The sequence below is a fragment of the Aphis gossypii genome, chromosome 2 (assembly GCF_020184175.1).
Source record: "Aphis gossypii isolate Hap1 chromosome 2, ASM2018417v2, whole genome shotgun sequence".
NCBI lineage: Eukaryota > Metazoa > Arthropoda > Insecta > Hemiptera > Aphididae > Aphis > Aphis gossypii.
This window is the reverse complement of record NC_065531.1, coordinates 6,571,878-6,584,383: the sequence shown is the minus strand read 5'-3', so window position 1 is coordinate 6,584,383 and position 12,506 is coordinate 6,571,878. Positions and strand designations below refer to the sequence as shown.

Genomic DNA, 12,506 nt, shown 5'->3' with positions numbered 1-12,506 from the left:
CACATGTTCTTAAAGGAATACATTTTTAGGATATAAATTACTATATTATTTGTAGATAGTCCAAAATATTAACGTAAATTCGTAGTGAACGTACAGGTATAACATTTTATTTAAGTAGTTGAAAATAGTATTCAAAATAGGGGTAAATAAAAAAAAAGATGGTGAAATATAAAAGAAGTCATTATTTACGAGTATACCTATACACAATTAATTGTCTTATATTATTGAAATAATATGTCGTGTTCCGTAATATACTATCGTATGCATTCTGTATTCTTATTTGATAAAATATTTTTTTTAGTTGTTTATTAATCATTAAAAGCATTGATTGAAAACTTAAAACTCAAAAGTACTCTCATTGTTCTTTGAAAGTTTAAAGTAATAATAAATTTTAGTTGGATATTTACAAATTTATTTTTCAAAAAACAGTTTATAAGTTCTAATAAATTTATGTAAGCAATTAAAATATTTTACAATTGATTATTCTTCAAATTAAAAACTCGGAATACTTATTTTTTTTTTTAATTTTTGAATGTTATTTCTTATTTAATGTTTATGTTCAGTTTTTATTCATATTTTTTTTATTTAACAAAGAACAATATCTAAATAAGATAAAAGTTTCTGAACTCAAATATAATATATATTATATTAGTTTTATTTTAATATTTTTGAAATAACTAATTGTTTTCCAATATATTAAAATGAAAAGGCGAACAGAATAAAGAAACCATGTGGAGACACTTGTCACTTTTCGTTCTGCTTAGCACAGATTAGTGGTATATGTTATTAATTATTATAATTCATTTTAGAGTAATGATAAATCATTGTATATTTTAAAAACAATTCTAAACAGAGTTCAGTTGACTATAAAGAGGGTATACTGTTTATTGGACGTTTCTAAAGTTTAAAGTGCTCGTAAACAAAATTTATGAGTAACGATTATCAACATTTATTGAATATAGTTATATTAATATAACATGAGTAATTTTATGTTATAAATCATATTAAAAAAAAATATAATAATATTCAAAATTTGTGAAACACACAATATCACCTTGGTTTAGACTATAAACGTAGATAATAAATCATTTGAGAAATTTTAATAACGTTTAGAATAATAATATAATGAATATAATTGTAAGTTAAGTTAAAAATGTTTATCTTATTAATTAAATGTCATAAAAGTATAAAATTGCAAATTTAATAAAGAATAGTTAATTTACCATAATAATGTATAATAATGGTAAAACTATTAAAATATGGCCATAGATGAATAAATCAAACAAGTTAATCAAATCACAATTTTTTATTTTATGGAATTTTTAAAAAAATAGTTTCAAAAAGCAAAAGAAAACAAGTCACTTATTATTTATTGATTATATATATATATATATATATATATATATATATATTAGTATAAACACTACTTATCTGTTTTGAATTTGATAGAAGCATTAAACATTGCAGAATAGTTTATAAATTATAAATTAAATCCTATAATCTATTTTATATTATAATATATAATTTGGCGCATTTACAGTAATTAAAAATGTGAATTTATAAAATACAGTCGTATATAATATTTTTTAATGTATTATGTACATTATACACAGTATAATTAATTATTTTATATCATCGGTACAAAAAAAACCTAAAAAAATTGGGTTAATAACTGCTCGTGTATAATTTTTTTTTAATTGAAATTTATTCTAGGTGTATTAAGATAAAAGTACTATAATTTTAAACATTATTATAAACTCTAAATAATTTCTGAATTCTTGAAGTTTTTAAATTTTAAATTTTAGATATTTTAAAATCCGCCATTTATTTTATAATTTATGTTAAATTGTTGGTATTGTGAAGTATTATTCGTTTTTTAACAACTCTAACAATAAAATATATTGAATATTAACTCGCATACCTATATAACATATAGGTACTTGAGTTAAGACACAAAAATAACTCAATGGCAATGTAGGTTCCAGAGCAGTGTATTTATATTTGTTGACAGTGCCTAATATTTTTCATACCCATTATTTCACGCAGGCTAAGTTCTCAGACCTCAGTAATATATCTTTGGGTTTTAAGCGTTTTTTTTTCTTCATTTTCCAAAGTGCTCATAAATTTATACACTCTCTCTTGTAATGCAACTGTGACGAAAAGCAGTTGTATGCCATCATTTAAGTCGACTCATTTACACCATCTGACTTTAACAACCCACACACGGGCTACAAACAGAGGTAATCTTTGTTCGTGTAAAATAAAAATATGACGCTTTATGTAATATGTTTGTATAAAGATAAATTTTACGAGTATCACTTTAACTATATATTTTAAGATTTTTGTTTGAACAGTTAAATGACATGTTTATATAATAATATAATATAATATCGCGTGATGTATTAATAATATTATAGTTTTTATTGTTTGTAATATAATATAATATGGATTAACTTAGATTGCATTTGAAGTTCATGATGGTTTCGCAGTAGTACGCACTTAACTGTGGCCTAGACAATAAATAAATAGCGGTGCATTTTTATTGCGAATTTGTTTAAATATCTTTCAGGAGAGTTGAAGCTTATTGCGGGATGTTGAGAAAATATCATAATAACGATAAACGTGAGCCGACGAGGTGTTATGGTGAGTAGAATATATAATATAAATTACATTTCTGTGGTATTTTTAATACGCTTTCAAGCTGAAACAGAACTATAAAAGAGAAAAGCATTTGGGCGTGTGTTAGAAACTGCATAGTAAATATTATAATAACGAATAGGTCATATACTCATGTAGTCGTGTGTATACAAAATCGGCCGTTTTGTTCTTCAAACATTTAAACAATCGCTAAACAGAAAATACTTGTAAACACTAAAACATACATACGCTAACGGTTTTCCTCGAAATTTTTATCATCATGTCATAAATAATGAACACATTATAGCAAAATAATAATTAAAAATTAAAAACTAATAAATTAATACGACAAATGTTAATTTCCACTCACTGTCTTTGCCTGGTGTAAAATATGGTCAAGAATGTAAAAAAAATATAACTACTGCTACTTTATTAGATTATAGTATATAGTAACGGATGGGTTAAATGTTTCCTCTTCGTGGTTATTCATTTGCAATTCAAATTTTGTATATTTCTTTTTAGTCATATGTTTGGTCGTTCAACAACGTTTCAGACTTAAAAAGAATTATAAAGAATAAAATAAATGTTAAAAAATATATTTTATTAAGCACAAACTATGATTAAAATCCTTTTTAACCGAATCACTATTTCTTTATTATAAAATTATTTAAATTACAGTTTATTGCATTTAAAATATTTTGATCATATTATGAGTAGTGTTTTCCAAAAGTCAAAATATTGTCCTTGAATTAATGGCGGTATTTTCGGGTTCGTGAGTTCTTTACACCGTTCAATGTATATAAAATAAAACCATGTTAAATGTTGTATTTTTATGTGATTTCAAAAAAATTAATATATATTTGTAGGTATCATAATATTAAATAATTATAGTTTATGCATAATTACCACTTACGTAACCACAGTTAATAATTTATCAACATAATAGTTGCATTATAGTTAGTAAAAGAGTTAAAAGGTCCCGTGGTGGCAATAAAATCCTATGTACCTAGTATTCCAGTGTTAACATGTTGATAGTGGTGCCTTGATAGAGGTAAATATTGCGTTTTGCTATATTTTACTACTTTGACCACAGTAATGATGATTATTAATTATTATACTATAAATCTTGTAAATATTTATAGATACCTACTTTTTATAATTTTTATTTTATTTTTTTATTATCAAAAATATAATAATTGATAAATAATAATAATTTTTTCCATATTGTGTATATTAAAAAAACGTATATTTTGGTATTGGTTACATTGTTCTACCTTTATTCATAAACATACACTTTTTCAAAAATTTATATTCTATAAATGATTTCTTAAGTTAACATTTAACTTGAAAAGACACCTACTACCATCAGCTTATTCAAAGACTAATACAATATACAGTTACAGATTACAGTGCATATAAAATATTTTTTTAATAGTTTTTTCCATTTTAAAAGTACCTAATATCTACAAGTTATCAGTTTATTTGAAGTTTAGCATATTTTTTTAGTTTTTAATTAGTATATTTTATGTGTTAACAAGATTATTTTGTATTTTTATGCCATATTACTTTTAATCTATACAAGGAAAATTTAACGATATTAATAAAATGTGTGTTATTAGATTGTAATAAAAAACCAAATCACCTTATTTAATTACTATTTATTTCTCATGGAATTATTATCTCTCAGAAAAAAAATGTTTTCTTATTATTTTTATACACTTATACCTAATTAAAAAGTATAAAATATAATGTTAATTTGAGATCACCATCAAAAAATGTATCTTGATTAGTGAGCATGGTTTTCTACTGCTCACGAGTATCTTAGGAGACTCGTTTTTCAGTTACCTATATATATATTTTTTGTTATTTATAGTAGGTTTAAAACTTTGAGTGTGTAATACTGTAGATTAAATGTTTTGTAATTTAATTTAAAAAAAATTAACCATACATGTACTTACCAAAATTAGTAAAACCAATAATATACTTATGGTATAAATAAAAACTGTTAGTATAGGTATTATGTTTTCAGTGGTGTACTTAGGAGTTTTCCTAGGAGGGGGGGATTAGATTTTTTTTACTAGAAAACTTTAAATTGTATTACTTATGTACAAAAAAAAAAAAAAAACTTGAAACTATAAATAGGTACCTACTAAAAAATATTAGTAAAATAAGGCTCAGGGGGGGGGATCTATCACCCTTATCCTCTCCTAATTACGCCCCTGTATATTTTATAATTTGTACTTATTAAAAGTCATAAAATATAGTGGACTTTTATAATATATTTCTGTTTTAGAATATATTAATGTATTTTCATTTTAAAATTTAATATTATAAATATTATCCACGAATACTGGATATTTATTAGATGATTTGGTTTATATTTCCAAATAAACTGAGTTGCGCAAGAGAAGAACTGTATTGAACAATTATAAAATTTAATAGATGTTAAAATAAATTTATTATAATTCAAACATAATGTGTATTTAATACTATAACTACAAACAAAATTAAGAATATTTGAAATTTTAAAGCATACCACATTATTTATTTCAGTGAAATATTAAAATAAATTTAATTCAGAATATTATAACGAAGAAAAAGTAACTAATTATAAATTATTAAAGTATATTTTAACTTTAAATATTATGTTATTATACATTCATAAGTTTATAAATGCATATTTAATAAGAAATTTTTTTTTTTTATTTTAGTATAGTATACAATTATAAAACTTTTAACACTAAGTATGAATAAATATTCATTAATCATGTACAACAATGAATAAAGTGTTAAAATAATAATATTTTTCATGCAAAATATGCATTAATTTATCGAACTTTAACATTTAAATATTCCAACATCTCTTAAAAATTCTTGGCTTAAATTAAATATTATGCGTATTAAATCCAAAAAATAAAAAATAAATAAATAATCATAATAATAAAATTCCTATCAACACTTTTATATACTTAGTTATAAATGTATGAATATTTTTATTACTCGTAATAATGTTAGATGTTAGGTCAATGTCAAATATTAATGATACTACAAATCATCTGAAGTATATGTAACCATGAGTTTATATAATATATAACAATTATAAAATGTATTTTAAAGAGACATTAATTATTAAATTAAATTTGAATTTGAATGTGTGTACACACGTTTAAGACATTGGATAGTAAAATCCAGTTGGTTTTTACTGTCTAATATACAATACTTGTTTTAATCGACTTGAATTTAATTTGTAGGTAATAAAAATTACATCTTACACATTCATGCAGTCGATAAAATCCAACATACAAGTCAAAAGACTAGCTTTGTGAGTATATAAATTTATGACATAATTTATCATTCTTAAAATTTATTATTATTTATATTTCTTCTATTCTATTATAATTTTATCTACGTATACAATTTTTAATTTAAAAACAAACATCTTTCATGACTTCTTATTTTTGTACAGCATTTCTAATATTTTATAAATAGGTAGAGGGAAACATTTTAGCTTGTTACAGTTAACAGAATCTTATCTGGCTATCGAATTTTATCTGAAATTATAATTTATATATTTATACTTAGGGTAGGTAATTTCACTTATTTCCTGTGGTTGGATTTTGGAGGATTTTCGATATTTTAATAAGGACATATTTAAGAGTAGAAAACCGTTGAAAAACTTATGTTGCAATTTTGCCCAGGTTTTAAGATTAATTGACTAGACTAATAATACATTTGGATGTACCTACTTTAATTTATTTAAGTTAAATTTTAGACAGTCATATGGTTGCGTCTCGGAAAATCATCTATACTTTTTGCTCTTTACTATTCCACAGAGCTAATTTATCCATACATCACACAAATAATAAAAATTTTTTATTTATTATTTATCTACGAAAATTGTAATATACTTTATAAATTTGTCTTAATCGCATATAAGCATTAGACAATAATGATTAAACTAACCATCCAATACAACATATAATTGTTTTGTTTAATTAAATTAAAGACTGGTTAAGGGAATTTAATATTTATATTATTTTGAAAAGACATTTATTTTATTATTTTTTTTTTTAAGAATTTTTGTTGTTTAATAATACTTAGAGTGGAATTTTGTGTTTCAGATTTTCTACAGAATAATTATTCACAATCAGTTCATTGATTTGCCCGTGTAAATATTTATTTAAACGTTTTTATCGTATTTGGAACAAAACTGGTTCTTGTAATAACAATTTATTTAAGGCAACCAGTTATTTATTAGTTAAATCGCATATAGAATAATATAGAATAAATAGATTCAGCTCATCAAATTTTCTTCAAACCAATTGTCCAAAAAAATCACATAAGATAAAATACTATATTGAATAAATTTTATCGTTAGTATAATTGGATTATTAAGTTAAGATGAATATTATCTTATTTTTAAAAGATTTTACTTAAATACACATATGAGTTTTTTAGTTATAATATTTTACCACTATACAAAAACTGTATAACCTATATCAAGAAACATTAGTATTGATACACGTTATACACCTTCACATAGTTGGATGATAAAAGTATCAAGTTAAACAAATAAATTATAAAATATAATTTATAAAAACAGTGCGTTATTTAAAATAAATAAATAATATACATTATTGTTTTATATTTATAGCAAATTAATAATCTGTGAACAATAATTTGGCTGTTTGGTGATATGGTTAAAAAAGTAAGTAGTATATAAGATACAGTTTTACAATGAAAAAAAATTTATCTAATAAAACATATTTAAAATTATCTGCCCTCGTCGAATTTTATATCAAAGTAATAATATAATTTTAAATTATATCTATGACATTAATGCATTTTATTAATAAACATTTAGGTGTATTATTGTGTCATTTATATATTTTAACAATAGGTTTTTTTTATTTCAAATTAAGGTATAATAATAATAAGATACAACAAATTATTATGGTAAGTAGGTAATTGAACTACCACCGTCCACATTATTTCATTATAAGCATAGAAATAAATCACATGTGCTATAAATTACTTTGGTGAACAATAATATTATATTTTACATCTTTATGATAAACAAATAGCCTGCAGTCTTGTTCGTTCAGATCACGAGCACCACCTGACACATACCTATACATACATATATATATATATATATATATATATAGTATTTACATTATGATATTTTATGTTTTGTATTGATGATAATTTATGTTCAAGACTTATTGAAATCTAAATACCCGAAAGCCACGCGATTGAATATGTAAAAGACAAGAGGGAGAGAGACAGGTAAAAAACAAATATGGAAATAAAAAAAATAAAATGTCTTAGAATAATCCGAGTGGTAGTGATTACCATTCGAACTCAATAATTACTTATTAATTCTTAAACAAAAGAGAATTATTTAAAGAGATAATTTGTTTCTAAGTGATAATAAAAATTAAAAAAAAAAAATATAAGTACAAACACGTCTAGCTCTAATAGTTAATAGGTTTGAATAAAATTTATTTTTATTATTCCAATAAACGAGTTAAAATCGTCATGTTTAAGATAGTGGACAATAAAAACAATGATTTATAACTTAGTTAACTATGCCATTATTGTATACCCCTACCACTCGTGTGCACCCGTCAGACGTAGGTAGATATAACAACAGTTAAATAACACTACATGTACAACAATTGTCTGCGGAATATATACCTATAATAGTGAATAATGAATACATGTACATCTACTTATGACAACGGCCCGTTAAACTTCCTCTTCTATTTTTTGTTTTTACTTATTACGTTTCTATACTCAATATGCTCCTTATAATTAAAGTAAAATACTTTAAATCTTAAAGGACATAAAAATTGTTGATCATCTGCCTATAAGTATATTTTACTGCTTTAGTAGTTTAGTGAATACGCATAAAGATTATACTATGCGTTTCATTTAAATTCTAGTCAGTATAGCGATAATATTTTCCGTGGTCAGTGATTTCCCAGTGGAGATACTTTTTCAAGATGCTAGAAAGTTACAAAAGATCATACATCACTTTAATCTCATCAATAATTTTTATTTCGAAGAGATGATTTTTTATAGCCAGGATGTTGAAGTATATATTTTTTCTTAATTGATTTTTATTATTTTTTTAATGATAATATGTATATCATTGTTATTCCTATGTTATTTATATTTTTACTGCGGAACCATTTTAAGAAATGTTATAATTTTTACAGTAATTTACCCATATCATTTTATTAGACGACTAGCTTTATTTATTACATTTTATTTTACATATTTGATAATCAAGTTATTTCAATCAATTCAATGTTTTAATCAAATTTAATTTATATCAATGCATGAGCTACCGGGATTTCCAGTTCTCCGTAATGTAAGCTATAGGAAAGACCACCACAGAGACACGTTCTGTTTTTATTTATTACATTCTACCAATAATTTTAAATAAATAAAATATTCTACATTTTCGTTAATTGTAGTGTAAATAATACTAATAAATAACAGTAAATATTATTAGTTTATATAATTGCCACTTCATGTTTTCATTATTTTTTTTATGCCATATCAGTTTCCCTCGAGCGATACCAGTTATTTAATAACTTGTCAGATGAATATCTTGATAGTATAATATATAAATACATTTGTCCAATATATTATTATAATGGAATAGAAAAATGAACGTTTCTTCAATACTGATGATTGCCAATGGAGTTGTGGAGAGAAGATAAATATAAATTAATCATACTGCATTTTATTATTTTGGATATAATATTTGGTTTCCAATAAAACAAAGGAGTAGCCTGCTGAATGCTGATTAAATTTGAATTAAATATTTTTCATGAATAATTAAGACATTTTATTTAAAAAAAATTCCACTTGGATTAACTTCACATACTGTATCGTCAATGATAATTCTTGATTATTATAGTAAAGTAAAAATATGCTACTTATAACCAGCTGAAAATTAAATTTTAACAACACGAATAAGACATATACAAATCTAAATAAATGATAATAGAGCTGTTAGACAAGTTAGTGTAGTTTATGCAGTATTTTAGGAATCATTTAGTGAATACTATATGTATAAATATCTTTTTAATTATTATGTTTTAAAATTTTAAATTAATTATATTGATATTTTAACATATGAATCTTTGTAACTTTAATTAATTATTTTATTATATGTTTATTTCAAGGATCGGATAAAATTTTTTTTTTCGAAATAATGAGAAAAAATATTTTATGTTTTGAATGAACCAATGAATTGACATGTTACAACTATGTGTGTTTTTTGTGTCTCGAATATTTAATACAAGATTCAAGATGATATACGTATAACATTAAAAGTGCACATGCACAATATTTTAAATGCATTTTAAGTTCAAAGTTAGACGAAATTATAAATTTTAAGTATGAATAATAATTATTTTATTATAATACAAAAATATTATTCATGGGAACTTTTTACTTTTACATATTATAATACTACGGATTTTACTTTACGTAGGTAATAACAATTTTAAAATATATAGATTAATTTAAAGATATTACTTTTTTATCTGTCTCTGTTCAGAATTATTTTTCATATATAATGATATATCATTGAATTTTAAATTTAACGCATCGATTTTAAATGACCCCTCAGATAACAACTCCACAACAGAGTGTTTTAAGCAGTTACTCACCTTTATTTTGTATGGTGTCTCCAACATTGCAATTGTAGTTAATACATTTTAATAAAGTATTTAGAAAAATATACTCTAAACATACATATAATTAAAATATATAAATAATATTTAATTAAGTATAATGGTTCCAAATGATTAATTTTTATGTAGAGTTTGGAAGAAAATAATTATTGAAAACGTTTAATTAATACAAATATTTTTTAGTTAATAAAAAAATACTTTTAGGCCATGGAAGGTACTTTTTATATAATAAATATACATTTGTTTTAAACGTAGAATAAATTATTTAAAAACTCATATCTCATAAGTATTTATTAGACGTATTTCCGGGCTTCAGGCTATAGATTATAAACATAATTATGTAAATATTCTTTAACAATATTATGTCGTCATAATCAAATATTATTTCCTTTTCATAACTTTCCGACAACATTTATGTATAATCAATGATACACTACTTGTAATGTTACTATATAGTACTTTATGAAATATACATTTTTCCCCCTTTTTTAAATTGTATTGTGTAAATAATAGTATATGTTTGTTTTAACTCCAGATAAGAAGTAACCATTAAATGATAACCATTTAAATTAGTTCAGAATGGTGTGATATATATTTACGTCAGAAATAAGATGCGCGTAAAGCGTAGTGGTAGTATATAATATTATGTAGATTGGTAAATTTCGGTCGTAAGCCACTAACCAAACATATTATATTATATAATAATATATAATTTATAAGTATATAATTCGATATAGATAATATTTCTGTTCAATATATCTTTTATAACTCAATTAACTACTCAAAAATTATAGACTCAACCGTCTCATCATCCAGTTTTTAACGTAGTTATGATTAATAGGTAATTGTGTATTATGATGAAATTAACAAAAAACCTACAGTAGGTAAGTATATGTTTTTTTAGTTTGCAAAACCAATAAATAAAATTATTGTATAACATTTTTTTTCTAGATTAAGTAAGAAAAACTTACTGCTTTAATTTAATTAAAAATTTGTTTATGAAATTACTTAAATGAAATATTTATTTGTATGATATACGTATACAAATATAATTGTTAATTTTTTCATTAGGTATATTTATTTATTATATTATTGATTTTATAATTATAAAATATGTTTTAAAATGTACAGAAAGTTTAAATAAGTTTAAAGTAAAATTAACTATACAAGTTTCAAAATGTATAATATATTAGTATATTATAGATAAAGAGATACAATGATACAAATATCAAAAATATTTTTAAAAAACGATAAAAATATATATTTATTATTTGAGATGAATATTAAATATCATTAATTTCTCCATATGTTCACCTTCATTCCTGAGAAATAAATTAAAGATACTATTTTAACTACCTTTAATACATTTTTAAAACCTATAAAGGATATTATTGTTTAAAAATTACCACCAACGAACAATCGTCGACTTATTATTCTAATTGGAATACAAATCGAGAACACTAAGCCATAAAAACATCAACATGGAAAGTATATGTATATTGTGTTGTGTTGATTGAAAACAATGGTAGCATCAAAGAACAAGACTTACACGAACATGTGTATGTATGGCGTATGCATATGCACATAATATATAGTATGTAGAATATTGTGGGTGTATTATAGTGATGGTTGATGAAATTAAATTATACATTTGTTATTTAGTAGATGTAGGTTATAGGTACAAATGTACTATGCATGCTCTCATAATTATTGATATAATTTAATGTTACTTATTTACCAGTTACCATAATATGGTCTTATAACATTATTTAATCCATTGAAATGTTAACAGTGTAAACGTGTGTAAACGTATACCTACCAAATATGTGTTGAAAAGTATTTTACTGCATTTTATTTGTATTAAAAATATAACATTTTAAAAGCAACGAAAACTGTGATGCTTGTATATAGTTTTGCAATAAAAAAAAAAACCGCATGGGATCACTGTTGATTTTTGCGGTCTCGGCAACGAAGTTATCAAACGAGCGCCTTTTTATGTAGTTTGTCAAAAACGATTTAACGGACAATGAGTTTTACCTTGATATGCATACATAATATACATAATATTATAGGTATATACACATACACATATGGGGAATGAGTAAAAAAAAGTACTGAACCGGTTACGGGTTTTCTTTTTGTGGAGTAATACGA

General features: G+C 23.0%; 1 long non-coding RNA gene across 1 annotated transcript; it reads left to right on the top strand.

Moving 5' to 3' along the window:
• Positions 1-2,452: 2,452 nt before the first annotated feature.
• LOC126550373 (uncharacterized) lies at positions 2,453-11,380 on the top strand. The gene is made up of 3 exons (XR_007604446.1): positions 2,453-2,643; positions 5,889-5,959; positions 6,759-11,380. It is a non-coding gene; the product is annotated as an uncharacterized LOC126550373 (long non-coding RNA).
• Positions 11,381-12,506: the final 1,126 nt, after the last annotated feature.